The 20,452-nt window shown below is 38.1% G+C and overlaps 1 protein-coding gene across 50 annotated transcripts in view; it reads right to left on the minus strand.

Moving 5' to 3' along the window:
* The window catches only part of TTN (titin), a 325,993-nt gene extending 322,172 nt beyond the window's left edge, over positions 1-3,821 (minus strand). For all 50 annotated transcript variants that reach the window (XM_072612482.1, XM_072612462.1, XM_072612461.1 and 47 more), the window contains exon 1: positions 3,604-3,821. The gene's annotated coding sequence lies outside the window, so the exon portion shown is untranslated. The remainder of the gene's footprint in view (positions 1-3,603) is intronic.
* Between the last annotated feature and the right edge of the window lie 16,631 nt (positions 3,822-20,452).

Here is a 20,452-nt window from a genome sequence, read left to right on the forward strand (position 1 = left end):
TTTCACCACAGTGCTGAAAGGGTCTAACACACACACACACACACACACACACACACACACACACACACACAGGTGTGTCTTCTCACTTTAAGCTGATAGTCCTTTGCTTTGGTCATTGTTGTGCTCACTGGTGAACTGGTATATGACTTTTCCTTTGAGCATTGGACTTTAGTTTACTCAGAAGTCTAAGGTTAAATCAGACTTCTAGGGAGAGGGCCAAACTCAGTATGCCCAGAGAGAAGACCCAGGAGCGCACTCTACTGGTAAAAGATGAAAATTTTTTTTTTAATTTTTAATTCTGAATTTAACTGAAAACAAATAAATTAATCATAATCAGAAAAAAAAGAAAGAAAAAAGAAAATGCAGGGAAAAGGGGGAAGAGGCAACATTTCTATATACAAAATAGAGCATCCAAGGAAGATTTATGTGAAACAGTGAATTTCAATTTTGTCCAAGCTGCTGGAAAAGTCCTTTTAAATCTAAATGGGTAAACTAAATTTGTGGGAGCTGTAGGTAAATGGAAAGTAGAAGGACTTCTATGATAAAATTATTGATGAAGACAGAAATGCCAAAGTTTAAATGAAAGGGCAATTCTGTGAGACATAATATTTGAAGAATTTAGATTTTCTTTAAAATACATTCCCCAAATATTTCTTTTTTATTGTCTCTAGATTGTTCAAATTAATTTTTAAAAGTGGAACCAATTATTATGGATTATTGGCTCATGGTTTGCTTGATTCCTTTCATTGTTTTTTAAATTTGAGCTGGGCTTATGATTTCATTCCTCTAGGGAACTACCAATGAGGAAACACCCTTTCCCAATGCAGGTTTGCACCTGTTGTGCAATTTATCTTTTTAACTAGAGTTCTGAAGGACACTGCATCATGCAGCCAGCATTTATCAGAAGCAGGACTTGAACTCAGATCTTCCTGATTTGGAGACTGGCTCTCTGTACATACAGTACTGTCTCTTAGTAAGTGAAATGTTTTGAAAATAAAAACTTACATGTACAAACTTTTACACTAATAAAGCATGTTGTTATATAGTATACATTCTTTCATAGGATCGCTGGAACTGCTTATCTCCATTTTACAGATGAGGAAATTAAGGCCTTAAGTAAATTAAATGGCTTTCCTGAGGTCAGATCCAGCTTAATAAGTGGCAAGGTTGGGATGAAATCTTAATGTTCTTATTGCAAGTCCAACAAGCTTTCAATTACTCAACTGTGATGTCATGCAGCCTCTCTGGGGCAAGTCCTCTGGGAGGGCCTGAATTATTCAAATGCCCAAGTTCTTTACTTTACTTTGCCTGTATTGAAGCACTATAATAAACATGTAATAGAAATGCCTGTAGATGTTGTAGGAAGATTAGACTTAATATGGCAGTTTTAAGATTCTATTTTTTTAAAAAACCCAACATTTTGGGAAAAATGAATTTTCCAATTTCCCTTTTTTCTCCCCTGCATAGTTATATGTCCTGGTGAATAATGGACTTATTTGAAGAAAAAAAATTGAAAGTGCCTTAAGAACAGCTTATGAAGAGTCATACTTCACTCAGAAAGGATAAGTGCCTTGCATGTGGTCACATGGCTATTGTCATGCAGTAAGTTATGGAGGCAGAATTTGAACCCAGGTCTTCATGACTTCAAGACTAGCAACTACAATGACAGGACCATAAACCTAAAACTGGAAAGGATCTCAGAGACCACCTGTTCTAATGCCATTATTTTACAGATGAGAAAACTGAGGCCCAAAGATAAGAGTGTGCTGGTAAATGGTTAACAACTGGCTCTCCAAAAATGTACATATGACACATTTGTAGACTTAATTTGTCGTATTAATATTTGCTCTATCACTTTCTTAAATCTAAATAAATCTTTCTTAAATCTCAAAATCATAAATCAAGACCTGATTTGTAGCAAAGTGTAAAGGCTCATGTTGAAAATTTAACAACTGGCTCTGTTAAGTGGGCCAAGCTCCAGTCCAAGCCTGACTTGCCCAAGGTCACAAAAGGAGTTAAGTGGGAGAGGTGAAAGTTGAAGCTAGTTCCACTAACTGGAGATCCAGTATTTTCCCTTTGATATGCTGCTTTCTTGTTTTTTTCCTTCTTTTTGTCCCGTGGATCTCCACATGCCAAATAGATTAAATAAATACTAAGTTGCAGGTGAAAAACTATCATTGGCATCTGACTGTGTAGCTGAAGGTTATTTTTCTTGCCTGTCATGTTTTTATAATATAAAATATTTCCCATCACAGAAATGAATATGAAGAGTACAGCACAGTTCATTTGCACAGGGGAAGTTGGCACTCTGTCTTCCAGTTCTAGTTAGATGGAATTTTCTAGTGCATAAACACTTAATTCTGCAAACTGAATCTCATTGTTCAAAGATGAAAAGGGAGATTCTCAATGGACAATTACTTCATTACTGTTTTGTCCAGAGAGTCTCTGTTTATTAAAATTGTGAAGCAGTAAAAATTCACAGGAAGATTCTGTACCTTAATTATGACTTATAAATGGAATAATCATCCTCTTGGTAAAGCATATTCTTGGTTGGCACATCCATATAGTAGCTGAAGACCTTTGGACTTCACCATAAATAGGGTAACTTGTATCAAAAGCACATTATTTTAATGTACTCTTCATGACTACAAACTATTTCAGCTTGATTATGTTTCCCAATGTTTCACTTCATTCTTAATAGCCTTTGCCTTTTACATGGATCTGCTTTACACTGTTTTAGCACGCAGGTATTATCAGCTAATTTAAACACAAGTCAATGATATCTGTAAGGAGCGTTTAGAAGAAAAGTGACCTTTAAAAGAATATTTGTATTTCTTTTCCACACAACAGCTCTCACAAATCGCATATTTGCATTTATCACTTAATGATGCATCTTATTTCTGAATATTTTAAGAGAACAGGAGCTTGAGTTATTCGAAATTTTCAAATATTTGCCAATTAACTTGGCTTGTTTTTCTTTTTATTCATATAAAAAGTTCAGACCTTATTGTGTAAGCAAATTTTGTTGATTGAGAATGTGATCTTGTGAGACTTTTGTATAATTAGGGTTAAAAGGTATGCATCCAAAATGTCACACTCCCAAAATAACCTCCCCGGCTATGATTGACAGCAGACAAGTGTTCTGTCACTGCCCTGCAACTGATACCTCAGCAGTTGATTCCCTTAAAAAGTCATCAGTGCTTAGCTGATACCACATGTATTTTATCAGAGCTATTCTTGGTGCGTCTCAGTTTATCACTGAGTAACATAACCTTGAGCACTTTGCACAGACATAAAGGAGTCTGTAGCTGGAGGACACATTTCTAATGCCTGATTCCATTTTCTAGTTCCATTCTAAAAATAAGAAATCCATTTAAGAACTTAAAATTGCTCAAGTGTGCTGACATGCTAAAACATACTGCCCAGGAAAACTTTTCACATGCAATTGAACATTCAAGGAAACAAAATTTAAGTGATGCACATGGTACCCCATGAACAAATTACATAGCACACACACTTTTGAAATTGGCTATATAGTCTATATCATGAAATAAAGACTCCCCCAAAGAGGTAATTGACTATCAAAGAAAAAGCGCTACTGACCTGATTTCTCAAGAGTGCCTAAAAAGGGTGGGCTAAGCCCAGGGATCCTTCTGAAACGACGTCCTTATCCAGAGTTGGTTTTTTAGACAATCCCAGACATGAATCGTTGAGCCTCTAAACCTAAAAACAAAACTACACGGTCGAAACAGTGTAGTTTTGCTTTATGCAATCCCTACACCCGAGGCGAGGCTGGGAGTGCACGACTGCTCAAGAGTGTTCACATGGTTCTTTTCCTTTATATACCCCCCAGATTTGCTGACAGCTCCACATCACTGAGGTGTTGCCACTCCTGATTGGCTCCCCATTGGAAGCATCCCGGGAGAAGGGTCCATTTGGTTACAGCCACAGACCACCTGTTCCTCTGATTGGCGGCGCTAAATTTAGCACCCTACAAGTGGACTTTACCAAGGAAAAAGAGGACTATTTTTTCCCCCTTTTCAGAATAACCCTAGCGTGGATTACGGTAGAGCATTTGGTTAGGCAACTGCAAGTCTTTAGACTTGGGGGCTGGAAAGAAGATGTGATAAGAGAGGAATTTGTTAGATAACTAGAGAAGAAAGAAACAAGGCTAATGGCTCTGCCACTGTCATTTCGATCTAGACCATTCCCTTCCTCATTCCCCTCCTTTCCTCCCCACCTCTTTCCCCCCCGCAACTCTTTCCCCTCCACCCATAAAACCAACCAAATGCATCTGTCAATCACAAAGCAAAAAATTAAACTGATCTCATCCATATGGCTGGATCATACTGTCAGAATTATTAAATTTTTTTGGTTGTGTAAATAGATAATTTGTGTTGACTACAGAATACACTTGCGTCTTAGGGGGATTGCTGGAATCTTCCTAAGGATCTGCTGGCTTTTTGTAAGACTTTTCAAAGATAAGAGTAAGTGGGGAAATGGAAGCTCCTGATGTTTAGTCAGTGGAGTAAAATGACTGTGATTTTGTCAGATACTGACAGTAATATTTACAAATATGTGTGACCTGTTCTTTATCTGCAACTAAGTCTTATATTTTAATCATTCAGAAGCATTTCTTCAGACACATAAAATGCTGCCTTTGTAATCTCAGGAGTTTGCTGTAACTAATGGTAAGAAGTAAAGGAATGATATAGTTATGATTTAGTTATATATTTTATGATTTTGGTAATGAATTTAATTTCAAGGAAGAGATATTTCAAATACAAAAGACCATACCAACAGATCTTCATAATATATCATTTGAGAGCTTTATAATGCATCATGTAGGCAGAGGGAAGATAGTCATTTCTTTGTTAATGGAAATAACCTTTTTTTTTTTTTTTTTTTTTTTTTTTTAGTAAAATGCTTTTTTCAAATGTAAGTGAAGCACATTTATCTCCCAAATAAAATTTTTTACTGTTGGGGGAGAGAATGGCTATCAGACAATTCCACTTCTTGATCATTTCATACACTGTAATTGTTTTACATGATAATGAACTCTAACGGCATTCAACCAACTTGGAATCCATTGTACCACACAGTGCAGTGCCTGAAGCAATTTTAAGGACAAATTATTTCCTGTACCTATTCCAGCCTTTGTTACCTGAAGCAAAGTAAAAGTATCTCTACTGGTAGAATCACTTTATTTAGGAGATGACTTCCATATTTCTATTTGACAAATTTTATTCTAAAAATAAAGATATTTTCATACTATGTATCCTCAAAATTTGAGGACTATCATTTCCATTCACATACACAGCTGAAGAGAAAAACAATTAATTGTAAGTTAGGATACATTTCAGAAAAGTCAAATAAAAGGTGAAAAGTGAAACTAAGAATATTTGGGGATTATCCTATTTTAGGTTGTTCCTGAACTGGTAGCCCATTTAAAAAAATATTTGGAAGAATAAATTGATATTTAAGCCTTGTTGATTGACAATCATGTTTGTTTTTTAAAAAATGGCACATTTTCTAGTGATATGGGGAAAAGATTAGGAGTTATTACGTATCATGTATGAGATTATGGAACATTCCCTCTTTGAAACTTCATTTCCTCTTCTGTAAAATGAGGACTATTAAGATCATAGATTTAATGTTCCAACAGACCTTAAAGGTCACGTATTTCAATGTGAGCTCAGTGCCAGTAGGGATTGCTTTGTTCTTTGTACTTGTATCCCCAGAGCCTATCATGGTGCCTGGCAATAGTAGTTGCTGAAAAATATTTTTTGATTGATTAATGGCAATCCAATTCCCTAACTTTACATGAACAAACTGAAATTCAAAAAAGTTAATTCACTTGTCCAAGGTCTCACAGACAAGGAGTGGTAAAGTCAAGTTTCAAATTCAGGTCTTCTTATTCTAAATCCAGAGCTCCTATTAAGCTGGATAATTGCTAAGGGCCTTGCTACTTCTGCAAAATGTTGCTTCTATCTAACCAAAACTACAGAATGTGGAAGGCAATGTGGTATAAAGGAGAGAGCATTGGACTTATTATTTTTTTCAATTAAATGTAAAAATTTTTACCATTTTTTAAAAAATTTTGAGTTCCAAGTTCTCTCTCTCTCCTCCTACTCTCCTTGAAAAGGCAAACAATTTGCTATATATATGTGCAGTCATACAAAACATATGTCCACATTAGTCATGTTGCAAAAGAAAACAATAAAACAAACCCCAGAACAACAAAAATAAAAATTTAAAAATCATGCTTTGATATATATTCAGACTCCATCAGTTTTTTTTTCCTCTGGGGGCATTTTTCATCATAAGTCCTTTGGAATTATCTTGGATCTTTGTGTTACTGAGAATAGCTAAGTCACACAACTAATTATTGTATAGTATTACTGTTACTATGGGCCATGTTCTCACTTCACTTTGCATCAGTTTATACAGGTCTTCCCATGTTTTTCTGAAACCATCCTGCTTATTTCTTATAGCACAAATAGCATTCGAAAACAATTATATGCCACAAATTGTTCAACCATTCCCCAATTGATGGGTATCCCTTCAATTTCTAATTCTTTGCTACCAGAAAAAAAGTAAGCACTGGATTTTAATTGAGAACAAAGATGTTAGTTCAAATCCTAGTTTTACAGCCAATATGTCTTGGACCTCTCTTCCCTAGGCCTTAATTTCCTTATTTGTGAAATGAAGGACTGAGATGACATACTCTGAAATCTTTTCTAGTTTTAAAGGTATGAATGAACCTCTGCCTCTACAAGGAAATATCACAATGTAAAGAAAAGATTATGAGATATTAGGATCAGAAAGCCACTAAAGGCACTGTAATTCTTGACTCTGTCACCTACTAGGTGTAAGACTTTGAAATGAAAGTCGTTTAAGTCTCCTGACATTCATTTTGTCTTCCATAAAATATGAATAACAATATTTTTACATTTATTATTTCTAGGGTTCCTTTCTGCTCTGATATTCTATTATTTTATGCCTATCAAATGTTGAAATCATTTTTTTTTAAAATGAAACAAGAGGGAATATAGTATACAGAACCATTTCTTAAACTAATTTGACCTTGGGATACTTTGGGGCTGGAGAGGGTGTCCCAAAACTCTAAGTGCAGGCTACCCACAAACTTTGGGACATTCTATCTATAGATGGATCCCATACAAAATGTAATACTAAATCAAAGAATCTCAGAGTTTCAGAGCTTGAAAGGGATCCCAGCAGCCTTGTAGTTCAACCTATAGCTAAAATGAATGACTGACATGTCATACCCAATGAGTGGTCATGTAGTCTTTGCCTGGAGACCAATAAGGGGGAATCTCCCAGTTCCTGAGACAAATCTTTCCATTTTCGGACAGCTCTGATTGTTAGGGAGGTTTTTTCTGATGTCAGGCCTAAATTTACTTCTTTGAGACTTGCACCCAGTTGCTTCTGGTTCTGACCTTTGAGTAAAGCAGAATAAACCTAATCCCTCTCCTCCATGACAGCCTTTAAAGCACTTAAAGGCAGCTATCATGTTCCCCCCAGAATCTTTTCTTCTCTATGCTAACCCTCCTCGGTTCCCTCTCCACATCCTCATATGGCATGAATGAGAAAGCCTTCATCATCCTACTTTCTCTTTCTGACACTCTCCATCTTGATCAACAAATATTCTCGATGGCTTCTGACAGTGGCAGGCTAACACAGGGGATGATATCTCTTCATACCTGGAAGCTGTTCCTGTCCTTGTGCTGCCTGGGATAACATTGATTTTTTTGCCTTTTCTAGAGGGTTAGAGGTTGAAGAAATTTGGGGTTCATAAAATAAGAGCTGGAAGAAACTTTAGAGGCCAGCTAGTTCAATTTCCTCATTTTACAGATGTGGAAACTGAGGCTTTCAGAGGTGAACTGACTTTCCCAAGGTCACACAGGTCATGACCGTCAGAGGCAAGATTTCAACCCATGTTTTCCAAATCCGGTCAGCATTCTTTTCCATTGTCTGACCAAAATGGCATAAATTAATGTTACAGCATTTTATAGTATTATAGTGTTTATTTTATAGCATTATAGTATTTTATATAAACATTATTATAACAAATATTCACTATACATGTAATTTTATATTTAATATCTTAGAGGAGGAAATAGTTCCAACATTGGCATTTACCCAAAGAAACCCTATTATCTCACACTGCATAGAACATCAGTTTGGGAAGTTCTGGGGTACAGAATCTTTAGTTGGCATAATTGGTATTTATAGTATCATGTTCACTGATGAAATTGAATGCCTTATTTCTATAAAATTTATTGAGGGGTTTAGCACTGGTGGGCACCATCCAGCTGATAGGAATTTAGGAGAAACAGGATGATGGAACCTGATCATGGTGGCCTGGCCCTGAGAACTTATGTATGCTAGTAGAATGTCAAATCATCAAAACAGAATATTTTTTGTTGTTGTTGTTGAATTTGACATTTTGCTGCTTGCCTAGTTTTGAACCTTTAACTCCTAAACCCAGGAAAGAAATTGCTTCTTGCTCTACCCCCACCTTCCCACTAGGTTGTGCTACTGGTTTTGTCTAATCTCTAGACAGAGCCAGAATTGAGGAGGGGTAACCAGGTCTTTTTATCTCCGCATTGGTGTTACTCAAGGGGAAGACAGCCCAGAGAACTCTACCCTAGGGGTTTGTGGAGCCAGTTCTAACCAGTGTGGGAGAGCACATTGTCAAATGTTCAGTGTGAGCGTTTGCAGCTCACAAATCCCAAACACTACAAAACTGCGCTTGATTCACCGTTTTGTTGGTTGTGCAGACTTAAGAAAGTGTTAATAATGCAGATTAAACTTAAAAGAGAGCCGCTAGGTGGCATATCTTTGCCAAGAAAACCTGAAATGGGGTCCCGAAGAGGTTGACATGACTGAACAACCACAAAGGTTTAAAAGTGTGTGCATACTTTGTTGTTGTTAGCTGGAAACTGTTCTTGAACATTTGCCACCAGAACACCCCTGCCTTCACTCCTGAATTTCTTGCTTCTTTGTCCTTTGCCAGCTTGTACAACCTTGTTTCCTCATCTGCTCCCATCATCCACAGCCTCATCACTATGGAACACCTTTATTGTGGACTTACCTTCCCAACCCCCAACCTCTCCTATGAGCACAGACCACCTCCTCTCCCAGTGTGACTCTCCTTATGGTAGGACTGTCCACTGTGTCTTCACTGCTGTCACCCTCCACATCAGACTCTACTGCTTCTGGCCCCATCAGCCTGGCAATCAGCAACTGGTCTTGGTTTCTATTTCAATGTTACTTTTGGTTCTCATACTCTTATCCTTGACCTTGACCTTGTTCTAGTCCCCACCCTATGATCCCATCCCCACCCTAACACCACAACATATATTAAAACTTCCTGGCTAAAACTTCTGCCCTGTTTCCCCAATGTAGAGAAAACAACACCACATTTTTTAAATCCATCTTGAAATTCAAGTAGCTGCAGCCCCTGTCAGGGACTGAAAAAATAGTTCATGCTTTAAAAGTTTGGATAGACAACTATACGTTCATGTAGTACAGACATGAACCACTGTGCCCACCCACTAATACTTATTTTACAGACGCTCAGCTTGTTTTCTTGTAGACTTTGAGAAAATAGTTTTTGCCCTTTTGGCTTTCACAATTCTCTGTGGCTTACAATTTCAAAATGAAACTGGTTACTCACGACCTAATGCTCTGTGAATTCAGGGATTGTGCTTGGTATTGACTTAAATGACATCATTGTAAACAATCAACTTTCCAAAAGGAAAAAAAAAGGATACATGAAGCTTGCCACAAGTGAAACATCAATAATCCAGCAAGTGAGAATGAAACACCTCTCCAGTTTAAGATTTTACTCTTATGGTCTGCTCTCAATTAGCTACACTAATGGAGGGGACTGCAGCCTAGATAAGCCAAAGCAGCTGCTGATTCAAAACTCACTTCTATTTGGTGCTAGAATACAACAGGAGATTTCACCCCCTTTTCTCGCTAGTATTATAGTCAGTGTAAATCACCGAGTCTTTATTGAGCACTGATTCTAAATGAAACTTCCTTCCAGATAGAATTAGAGGTATGTTGGTTAATGTTTTAACAACAGACTCTCTGAAAAAAAATTAATCTGCTTTTTTACATTTTTCCATCATTTTCTTAGTCTAGACAATCACCAAGCCAATATATCAAGCATTTACTTATTTCCCAGGTGCCAGTGCTTATACTGAAAATTTAGCACACCCCAGATAGAAACATTATACCAGTATTAAAATAATAATAATAATCCTTGTATCTGTTGTATAGTAAGAAAGCCAATGCAGCACAACTGGGACTGGAGTGAGGTGAGAAAGGAGGTAGAAAGAGGTTCTGCTCCAGAATAGGGTTCTAGAATTTCTGCCTACCCCAGAGTTGCTTTTGACCAGGCTATTTAAACACTAGAAATGATGTCATCTTTGTCAGGGTATGTGTTACTGGCCTCTTGTAATTCTGCTGATGTCAAGTGCATGAAGAGAAGAATAGGATCACTGATCATGAATCTGTACGGATATCAGAAGGCATCCGATGGTCCAACACCTTCATCTTGCATTTGAGGTAACTGAGACTCAAGGAGATGAAGTGATTTACCCATCACAGCATGGGGGAGGGGCAAAGCAGATTTGAACTTGGGTCCTCTTCCAGGGCTCTTTTCACCATACCACAATAACACAAATAGGACTCTGGCTGCGCCAACTCTGGAGTTGTGGAAATGGTGGCTCAGGGTGTTTGGGGGAGTCTGCCTTTCTCTGTGCATACCAGTGCACTGTGCTGGTGCGTTAACCCTTGGGCTAAAGCCAGCAGAAGGGACAGCTGTGAGTTATAATGCTCTAGAATGATCTTACTCTAGCCCTGTTTCAGAGTAGTCTGTGATGACTTGTGCTTTCCAATTCATCACAATCTGCTTGCTGCTTGAACTAAGCCAACTTTCACCACTTGGGAACTGGATAGGTTCTACTGAGCTTGTCGGGGAGAGAAATTGGGATGATGAGAATCCTTGGGATCATGTCACAAAAGGATCAGTTGGATAGTTGGAAGAACTGGGGATGTTCAGTTTGGGAAAAGAAAGACTGGGAGGACACATGACATCTTCAAGCATTTGAACCTCTGGCATATGTATAAGGAATTAACCTTTCTCTACTTGGTTTTAGAGGGCAGGAACAGAAGAAATGGGGAACAGGTGTAGGGAAGTACATTTCAGTCTGATGTGAGAGAAAGACCTTCTCAACAATAAGAATTATCCAAAGTTGGCATGGACCACCTCAGGAGATAATGAGCTTTCCCTCACCAGAAATCTTGAGGCTAAGGTTGGCTGACTGTAAAAGCAAGGACCCCGACATACACAAGAGGGCCCACTATCAGGAAAGGCAACTTTTGAGGGGTCAGCAATCACTTTAATCAAGCACATATGTATCATTCACTTAGTTCAGGGGAAAAAAAGTCAGCACCCTGAACTTCAGAGAAAATACAAAGAGAAGCAAAGATCAACCAACAGACACAGCTTCCAGTGGCCAGACCATGAGCATTACAGACATCACAGATCAAAGCAGCTGTCTGACCATACATACAGAGTTACCAGAGAGAGGAGCACCAGCATCTGGGTTTTCAAAGTGGGGTTGGGAGGATGAGGGGAGGTGGAGGAGCTCCTTAGCAGCGGCCCAGAGTCTAGTCTGGCCAAACCAACACTTCCAATGAGTAAGCCCCAAAGTAAAACCTCAGAGGCTCACCTCAGAGCCTTCATACACTTTTCAGAGCCAGAGGGCATCACAATCCTTGAGAACCACTGCCTCAGAAAATTAATAAAAGATGTGGGCCTCCACGAATCAAGCTTCCCTTAATGGGCAAGCCCATCAACGAGTGGGGAAGATTTTAATCTCATTAGCATTACTCTAACCAACCCCCTGTCAGGAAGGTTGTAAAGGGAATTCTTGCTCACATATGACTGGAACTGGAGGCCCTTTTCAATGTCTGGTTCTTCCCAATTCTGAAATTTGGAGAACCTATAATTCTAGGAGTGACACTTTATGTGTGTGTATGTGTGTGTGTGTGTGTGTGTGTGTGAGACGCTTTCATACTATTACAAGGCTCAAGTAAGATGATGTATATGCATATGGGTGTGCATATATATGTATATTCATGTATAGAGAGAAGAGAGAGAAGAAAGAGAAAGATGGTGAGAAGGAGAAGAGGGAAAGAGACAGTTAGGCGCCATGGTGGATATGGAATCCAGGTCCTGGAGTCAGGAAGATTTAAATTCAAATCTAGCTTTTGATACTTCTAGCTGTGTTTCCCTGGGTAAGTCACTTAACTTTTGTTTGCCTCAGTTATCTCATCTGTGAAATGGGGATAATAATAGCACCTACCTCCTGGAATTGTTGTGAAGCTCCAACAAAATAATATTTGTAAAGAGTATAGCATAGTAAGTGCTACATAGTTGTTAGCTGTTATTGTTATATGTATGTACACATGTGAGATTTCTGCCATTAAAAAGACTTTGGGGCAGAACTGTACTAGGTAGGTAAGTAGCTTTTATCTGAATGTATTACCAGAAGACTTAGAGGGAAAAAAAGGATAGATCCTGAAAGTGGATTTACCAGGGAATCATGTGTGAGGTACTCGAATAGCTCACTGGGTTCAAGGAACGTCTAAAAGGTAGACATGCCTTGAAGTATGGCAGCTACAAGGAGGGTCTCTTCCTGTTGCTGAATCTGTAGCTCTTGGTTGATGACTTCACTTACCTGAAGAGGCACCAAACTTGGTATGGGTTGGGGAAGGAGGAGACTCAAAGAGACCATGACAGAGAGATTTGGACCTCTAGAGGAGAAAGTAGCCTGTAGTACCAGGCTTGTGGTAACCAGCCATGATTACTACGTGTGTTCTCTGAGTCAAGCTGCAGCCCCTCTTGGTGAGCTAACTAGAATGAAGAACTATTATAATCCCTCCACTCCTACAGTATGTGAAGATTTAAAAAATATTTTAAAAATTGGTTCTCTTTCTCTCCCAACTCAGGAGACCAAAGAGAGTAGAAATGAACTTCAGCTTGAAATGTGGGGATTTCCCTTAAAGACTGGAAGTATAAAGTGTTTGCAGTGTCACGTTTTAGGACACAATAGGCGACATTACTTGATTTTTACCATGCTTTTACTAATTTAATCATATTGTTTATTTATGACCTTGAGTTTTGAGTGTCTGAAACAACATACTCTGTCTTGGAAGGAATAGGACTATCTGGTGAGTGGGAGCTAATCCAGCGAATGACAGGTCCTTAGTGACAGGCACTCATAGATAATAGTCTGGGATGTAATGATGAGAGGGCAGGCAGCCAGGTGTCAGTCACTTTGCCCCAAATTCTGAGACAGACAGGAGAAAGCAGTTCCTTGTGAAAAGGAATCTGCCACATATAGAAAGCACATTGTAATCATGAAACATCATATACTTGTGAGTTATAATTTTTAATCTTTCACATAAAATAATTGTCCAATAATATATAACTCTACATAATATAACAATAATAATTTTTTTCTAACTCAAGGTAGATATTCAATAAATACTTGACCAGATCAACAACTATGTACATGGGAACAGATTTAAACCTGGAAAGGATCTTAGAATCCTTCATTTTTATACATGTGGAGAATGACACAGAGACAGAATTACTGATTTGCTGTGGATCACATTGTTGTGGCTGTTTGTCCTTCTTTCTCAAAGACTAGTAGAACAGTAGTATTGGTGATGCCATGACTTGCAGGTGAATTGGATTTAAGTGAGGGAGAGCTGTGTAAAACCACCAGCCACACTTCATCCTCTGAAGCCCTCTGGGTCCAATGACAAGATTTAGATCAGGACAACTGGACATAGGCCCCTCAGGGCCATGTAGCTAGTATTTATCTAAAGCAAGATTAGAATCCAGGTCTTCCTGACTTCATATCCAGTGTTCTATCCATTATGCCTCAGAATTGTTTGTATTAGAGATGACCTAATAAAAGATTTGAGTTTAAAACTAACAATTCTCAGGAATACTTTCCATAGACTGGAAGAAGAATAGACTAGGGGATCAAACTCCAATTAAAAAATATGATTGTGTAGGGGCTATCTGATCAATTACTTTGGCTTAGGTTGTTTTCTCATCACCAAAATACATTAACAAAGTGAGTAGTAGTGGAATTATGTTCACTAAATTTTTAAAAATGACTAGTATCTCAAGGAGAGGTTTAGTCCTGCCCAGAGGCAAAGGGACATATTAAATTACTTTGAGGTCCTTTCCATTTGTATAATTTTTCAAAGCTCAGATATCAGACTCTCACTCAGCTGTTTTTCTATGCAGAAACAGAATAGGAAATATAAGCACATGGGAAAGATCATCCTACTAGTCAATTTTAATTAAATTACTGAGGATATCCTCAGGTGAGGCAAGGTCTTGGGGAAATTAGTTAACCTTTCTGAGCTTCAATTTCCTGATTTGTAAAATGAAGGGGGCAGAATCTATGATGCCTGAAAGCTTCCATGTTAGAAACATCTATCACCTATCCAATTTTGTTAACTGGTGTGCCTACTTGTCTCTGACATAGAAGCGAAAACCAGTCAGGCATGTCTTAGAAAAACACTATAAGGCAAAGGACTGGAAATTGCAGGGATGTCCATCAATTGGGGTATGGCTGAACAAGTTGTGGTATATGATTGTGATGGAATCCTACTGTTCTACAAGAATTGATGAGCTCAATGGTTTTAGAAAAACATGGAAAGACTTGTATGAAATAATGATGAGCAAAATGGGAAGAAATGAGAACATTGTATACAGTAACAGTAATGTTCTAAGAACAGCTTTGAATGAATAAGTTAATTTGACTTTTAGAAATACCCTAATTTACTATGAAGGACATATGAAGAAAGATGCTATCTGTATTCAGAGAAAGAACTGATAAATATATGTATAGGTAGAATGATATTATAGTTATGTGCATATACACATATTGTATCTATACATATACATATATACATGCATATGTGTATACATGTATACAAACATACACATATACACACATATACATTATATACTATATATATACATATATATATATATATACATATATATATATATACATACATACCTATTTGTGTCTAATGGTAGCCATGTCTAGGGCAAGGGGTGGGGGGAGGGGAGAAAAGAAATTTACTTGATAATTTTGCTGTATATTTGAAAGAAATAACAAGTTGTACATAATAGATTTGTGATTTTATGTGGATTCATCTTTTTTTTATTGTTCTATGTTATGGAAATGCTTGTTTTATTCCATAAATTAAAATAAAATAAAATAAGAAAAACACCACAGCTCCGTATAAGATACCTGTATATTCTCTATGTCTGTGCTGCATTCTCCAATACCCCTACCAAATGAGCTGTGAAAGTTTAGTGTAATAATGTGCCAACTTGGGGAGACGGCTCTTGAAGGACCACTGTGGAATGCATCCCTCTGGTCATGACCTGAAAATTGGCATCTCTGAAATTTTGGCAACATCTTGGTTATATCCCTTCCCAATCCTTCCCCATTTCATTTTGGAGGCACCAGCTTTTGACCTATTTTGGGAGATGGGTGCTGCCCTAGCCTTGTTGGCTTTTTCTTCTAGGCCCTTCACTTTGGGTTTCTCCAATTAAGTCATTCTGCTATCTCTTACATGTCCCAATTAAAAACCTACTGCTTTGCCTTGAATTTTTGTACTTTCTCCTTGTCTAATTTTCCTGTGAAACATTTTTCAGAACTCACCTATCAGCTAAACTCCTGATTGTCATCCATCTTCTGTCTCTACTTGGCAACCATGAGAAGCTAGCTCCTCAGCTCTGCTCCCAAGAGGAAAGTGCCTTCTGCTCTTGTTAAATATGTACATCACTTCAAGGCCAGACAGAGCAGCAGTGGAGTCACAGCGGTTTCAGCTGGAACAAGAGACTTTGTGGTTCCTAGACAAGATCATGCAGAGCCCTGATTTTCCTTTCACCTTTATAGGATCTGATTGCCAGTGTAGCCTGGAGGTTATCAAAACACTCAAAGGAATGTTACACAGGCTGATCGTTTGGAGTTTTAAAGACCCACATACAGGCAGGTCAGAGGAAGCAGATGGTCCTATGTCTCCAGGATACCTTGTTGTTGCACCATTTATCTCAGAGACACATTATTTATTCCATGTGCACTATAGGGATGTTTAACACTAATGTGACCAAGTGATTCATGGTATCCCAACCTTCTTCCAAAGCCTCTCTTTCAGGACAAACTATGAAGCTCTGGAAGAGTCATGCTGAACAGAGCCAGACTTGTATGATGTGAATCCTAGCTAAGTCAAAGTGTTACTAATACCATCATCTTTTTAACTTTAGATATAAATTTTATAGAGAAGTTTTAAAATTTATACCAACTGATTAAAGATGAATGAAAATCATAAACACTTTTTTTTTTTTTAAAAAGGATCATTGTAAAGAACTGGAACAAAGGCTACTGCAATAGGGTAAATGAGTATCAAAGAAGACCCATGTGAAGGTAGCAGCAAATAGAACCAGAGAGGAGGATAGGAATGGTAACTATTAGGGAGGCAGAACTGACAGGATTTCTAACTCATTACATATGAGAGATGAGGTAAAAGAGACCACAGAAGACCATAGAAGAAGGTCACCCAACCTCAAACTTGGCACTTTTCATGATGCAGAGTCTCTTCAGGATTTAACGGAAATGATTAGGAAGAATCAGGAGAGTTGATTTATCTGGTACCCAAAGGCCACAAGAAACACAATTTCATGGGACACTTTATCATTTCTTCTTTCAGAGTTCAAGGTGAGCACAGGAAAATATAACCACAAAGAACATTACAGCTTACTAAGAACTGGACAGGGTCCTTCTACCAAGTCAACACATCTTTTGACACTCAGGGACATGATGCAAACCTAAGCAAATGAAAAGGAAGATGGTGAAATACATTTTGGAAAATAGACTCAGAACTGAAAAACAAATAGGCGGAATGCTAATTAATAGACTAAAAACACCAACTAGGCAGCACAGGAGATAAAGCATCAGACCTGTAATCAGGAAGACCTGAGTTCAAATTTGACCTCAGATACTTACTGGCTCTGTGATGCTGGGCAAGTCACTTAACTTTTGTTTGTCTCAGTTTCCTCCTCTGTAAAATGGAAATAATAGTAGTGCCTTCCTTCTTGGATTAGTATAAGGACCAAATGAGATAATAATTACAAAGTGCACAGCACCTGGCACATAATAGGTGTTATTCAAATGCTAGATATTATTAATTATTAAGAAGATAGCAGAAATATATGAGAAGTATTGTCTTATCAAATCAGTAGAAGGAAAATCAAACCTATACAAAGCATGTAATGAAACCCAACTAAGGCTATCTTCATCATTCAAAATTCAACATTCAAAAGTATTCTTAGATATAGGTGAAATCAACAAGAAGACAAGAGACAGAAGTAAAATTGGATGGATTTGTCATTCATTTTATAACAATCTGTTTTCATCATCAGTGATAGAGGAATCAAGATATTTGGACAATAACATTCAGGCTCTAGTGAAATGTATAAATGGATAAAAGTAGCACTAGAAAGATGAAATCAGGAAGAACTGATGACTGGACCATACCAGGCACAATTCCAGGAAATCTAAGGCCAAAGTAATACAATTCTAGCTAGGTGTTACAGTAGATAGAGCACTGGGCCTGGAGTCAGGGAGACCTGAGTTCAAATCTAGCCTCAGACACTTACTGGTTATGTAACCTTGGGTGTCACCTAACCCTGTTTGCCTCAGTTTCCTCATCTGTGAAATGAGTTGGAGAAGGATATGGCAAACCATTCTGGTATCTCTGACAAGGAAACCCCAAAGCGTTGGACATAACTGAACAAACATTCTTTATAAGAGATATCTGGGAAGGAATTACCACCCTCCAAATTTTTTTTTTAAATCATGGCTATCAAGCTCCCCCAAATTAATAGAATTTTAACATTTTGATGAGTAGCTTAGATAAACGTATAGATGACAGGCTTACCAAATGGCACATGTCTGGAAGCAAACACACACTCAGTGACAGATTTGAGGGCTCAAAAACCCATGCTAAAAAACCTGGCCAAATCCAATAAGATGAAATTTTGATAGAGATAAATGTAAATTCTTACACTTGGGTTAAAAAATAACAAACAACATCACACAAATACCATGGAGGAGTCGTAATAACCCAGCAATTTATCTGAAAACTCACTAAGGGTTTATGTAGATTGCAAGATCAGTATGAGTCAGCAGTGTAATCTTGCCAGCTAGAGAGCTAATTCAATCTTGGTCATCAGGGAGAGGAATAGTGTCCAGGACAAAGGAGGCGATAATCCCATTGCACTTTGGTCTGTCACTAGCTTTGTGTCCCTAGGCAAGTCATTTAACCTCTGCCTATCTCAATTTTCTCATCTGTAAAATGAAAATCGTAACAGTATCCACCTTCCAGGGTTGCTGTGAGGACCAAATGAAATATTTGTGGGTACTTAGTGTAGTGCCTGGCTCATAGGAGGTGCTATATAAATACTTATTCCTTTCTCCTTTCCCCTTCCCTGATCAGAATACATCCAGAGGATTGCGCTCAGGTCTGGGCATTATATTTTAGAAGAACATTGAGAAACTGGAGTGATTCCAGGGAAGGACAGAGAATATAGTTAAGATGCAGAAGTTTATACGAGTTGAAGGAACTAGGATATTTAGCCTAGAGAAGAGAACATTCAGTTGTCTTCAAGGGTTTGAATTAAATTTAATAATTCCATTCAATAGACATTTATTGAGCTTCTATTATGTGCCAGGCACTGTGGTAAGCAGTGGGGATACAAATAAGAAATAAAAATGTCCTTGCCTTAAGGGACTTACAATCTAATGAAGAAAGACACACGAAAGGAAGGTGGAAAGTGAGGACCGAAAGTAGGGAAGAGAACCTGGGAGGAAAGGAGGAGGTACCCTGCACAGGGCCATGTGGAAAGTAGAATGCCTGCAAAGTTCAGTTTCTGCTCTCTGTAAAGGAAGGCTTGGGGAGGCCTTTAGCATTCCACTCTCCAACCTTCCAATCAGAGGGGAGGAAAAGACTGAGGTGGGAAGGTGTTGAGTCTCCAAGCCTAAATTAGCATCTTGGTGCATCTTGTCCTGTAGAGTGGAAATCAAGCAGGACTGCAGATATAAAGAATTTGAAGAGCTGTTGTATATGAGAGGTATTAATTAGACTTTTTTCTTGCTGATCTCCTTGGGCAAAATTAAGGGCAACTGGTATAAGCTGCAAAAGGGGAAAATTTAGGTGTGACACAAGGGAAAATCTTCCTAACAATCAGAGATACCCAGCAATGGAATGGACTGCCTTGGGAGGTGGTGAGATCACTTTCTTTCTTTCCTTTTTTTTTTTTTTTTTTTTTTTTGCTGTTCCAATTTATTTATTTTTAGTTTTCAACATTCACTTCCATAAGTTTAAATTTTCTTTCCCTCCCTCCCCAGTCCTTCCCGCCCCAAACCAGTGTGCAATCTGATATGGACTCTATACATACATTCCTATCAAATACATTTTCACATTAGTCATATTGCCAAGAAGAATTATAATGACCTGGAGAGACCGTGAGAAAGAAAAAAAACAAAACAAAATTAAAAAAAATAATCTGCTTTGCTCTGCATTCCAACTCCATAGTCCTTTCTCTGGATGTGGATGGAATTTACCATAATGAGTCCTTTGACATTGCTTTAGGTCCTTAAGTTGCTGAGAAGGGCTAAGTCTATCAAAATCAGTCATTGCACACTGTGGCTGTTTCTATGAGCAGTGTTCTCCTGGTTCTACTCACTTCACTCCCCATCAGTTCATATAAGTCTTTTCAGGATTTTCTGAAGTCTGCCTGCTCATCATTTCTTATGGAACAGTAGTATTCCCTTGCATTCATATACCACAACTTGTTTAGCCATTCCCCAATTGATGGGCATGCCCTCATTTTCCAGTTCTTGACTACCACAAAAAGAGCTGCTATAAATATTTTTGTGTACGTGGGTCCTTTTCCCATTTTAATGATCTCTTTGGGATATAAACTTAGAAAAGACATTGCTGGGTCAAAGGGTATGCACATTTTTATAGCCCTTTGGACATAGTTCCAAATTGCTCTCCAGAATGGTTGGATCAGCTCACAGCAGTGAGATCAATTTCACTGGGCGTCTTCATGCAAAAAGGAAGTGGCCACTTACAGAGTACCTTGTGCAGAGGGATTCTTTTGTAAGTATAGGTTGAACTGAATGTCCTATGAATTATTTCCAATTCTGGGTACTTATAATCTTTATGAAATGTTTATGGTGATGGTCTACATCCAGATTTAGGGTTCTCTTGATGAAAATAAGGAAAGGGAACAGATAGCCTT

Source organism: Notamacropus eugenii, chromosome 5 (assembly GCF_028372415.1).
Source record: "Notamacropus eugenii isolate mMacEug1 chromosome 5, mMacEug1.pri_v2, whole genome shotgun sequence".
NCBI lineage: Eukaryota > Metazoa > Chordata > Mammalia > Diprotodontia > Macropodidae > Notamacropus > Notamacropus eugenii.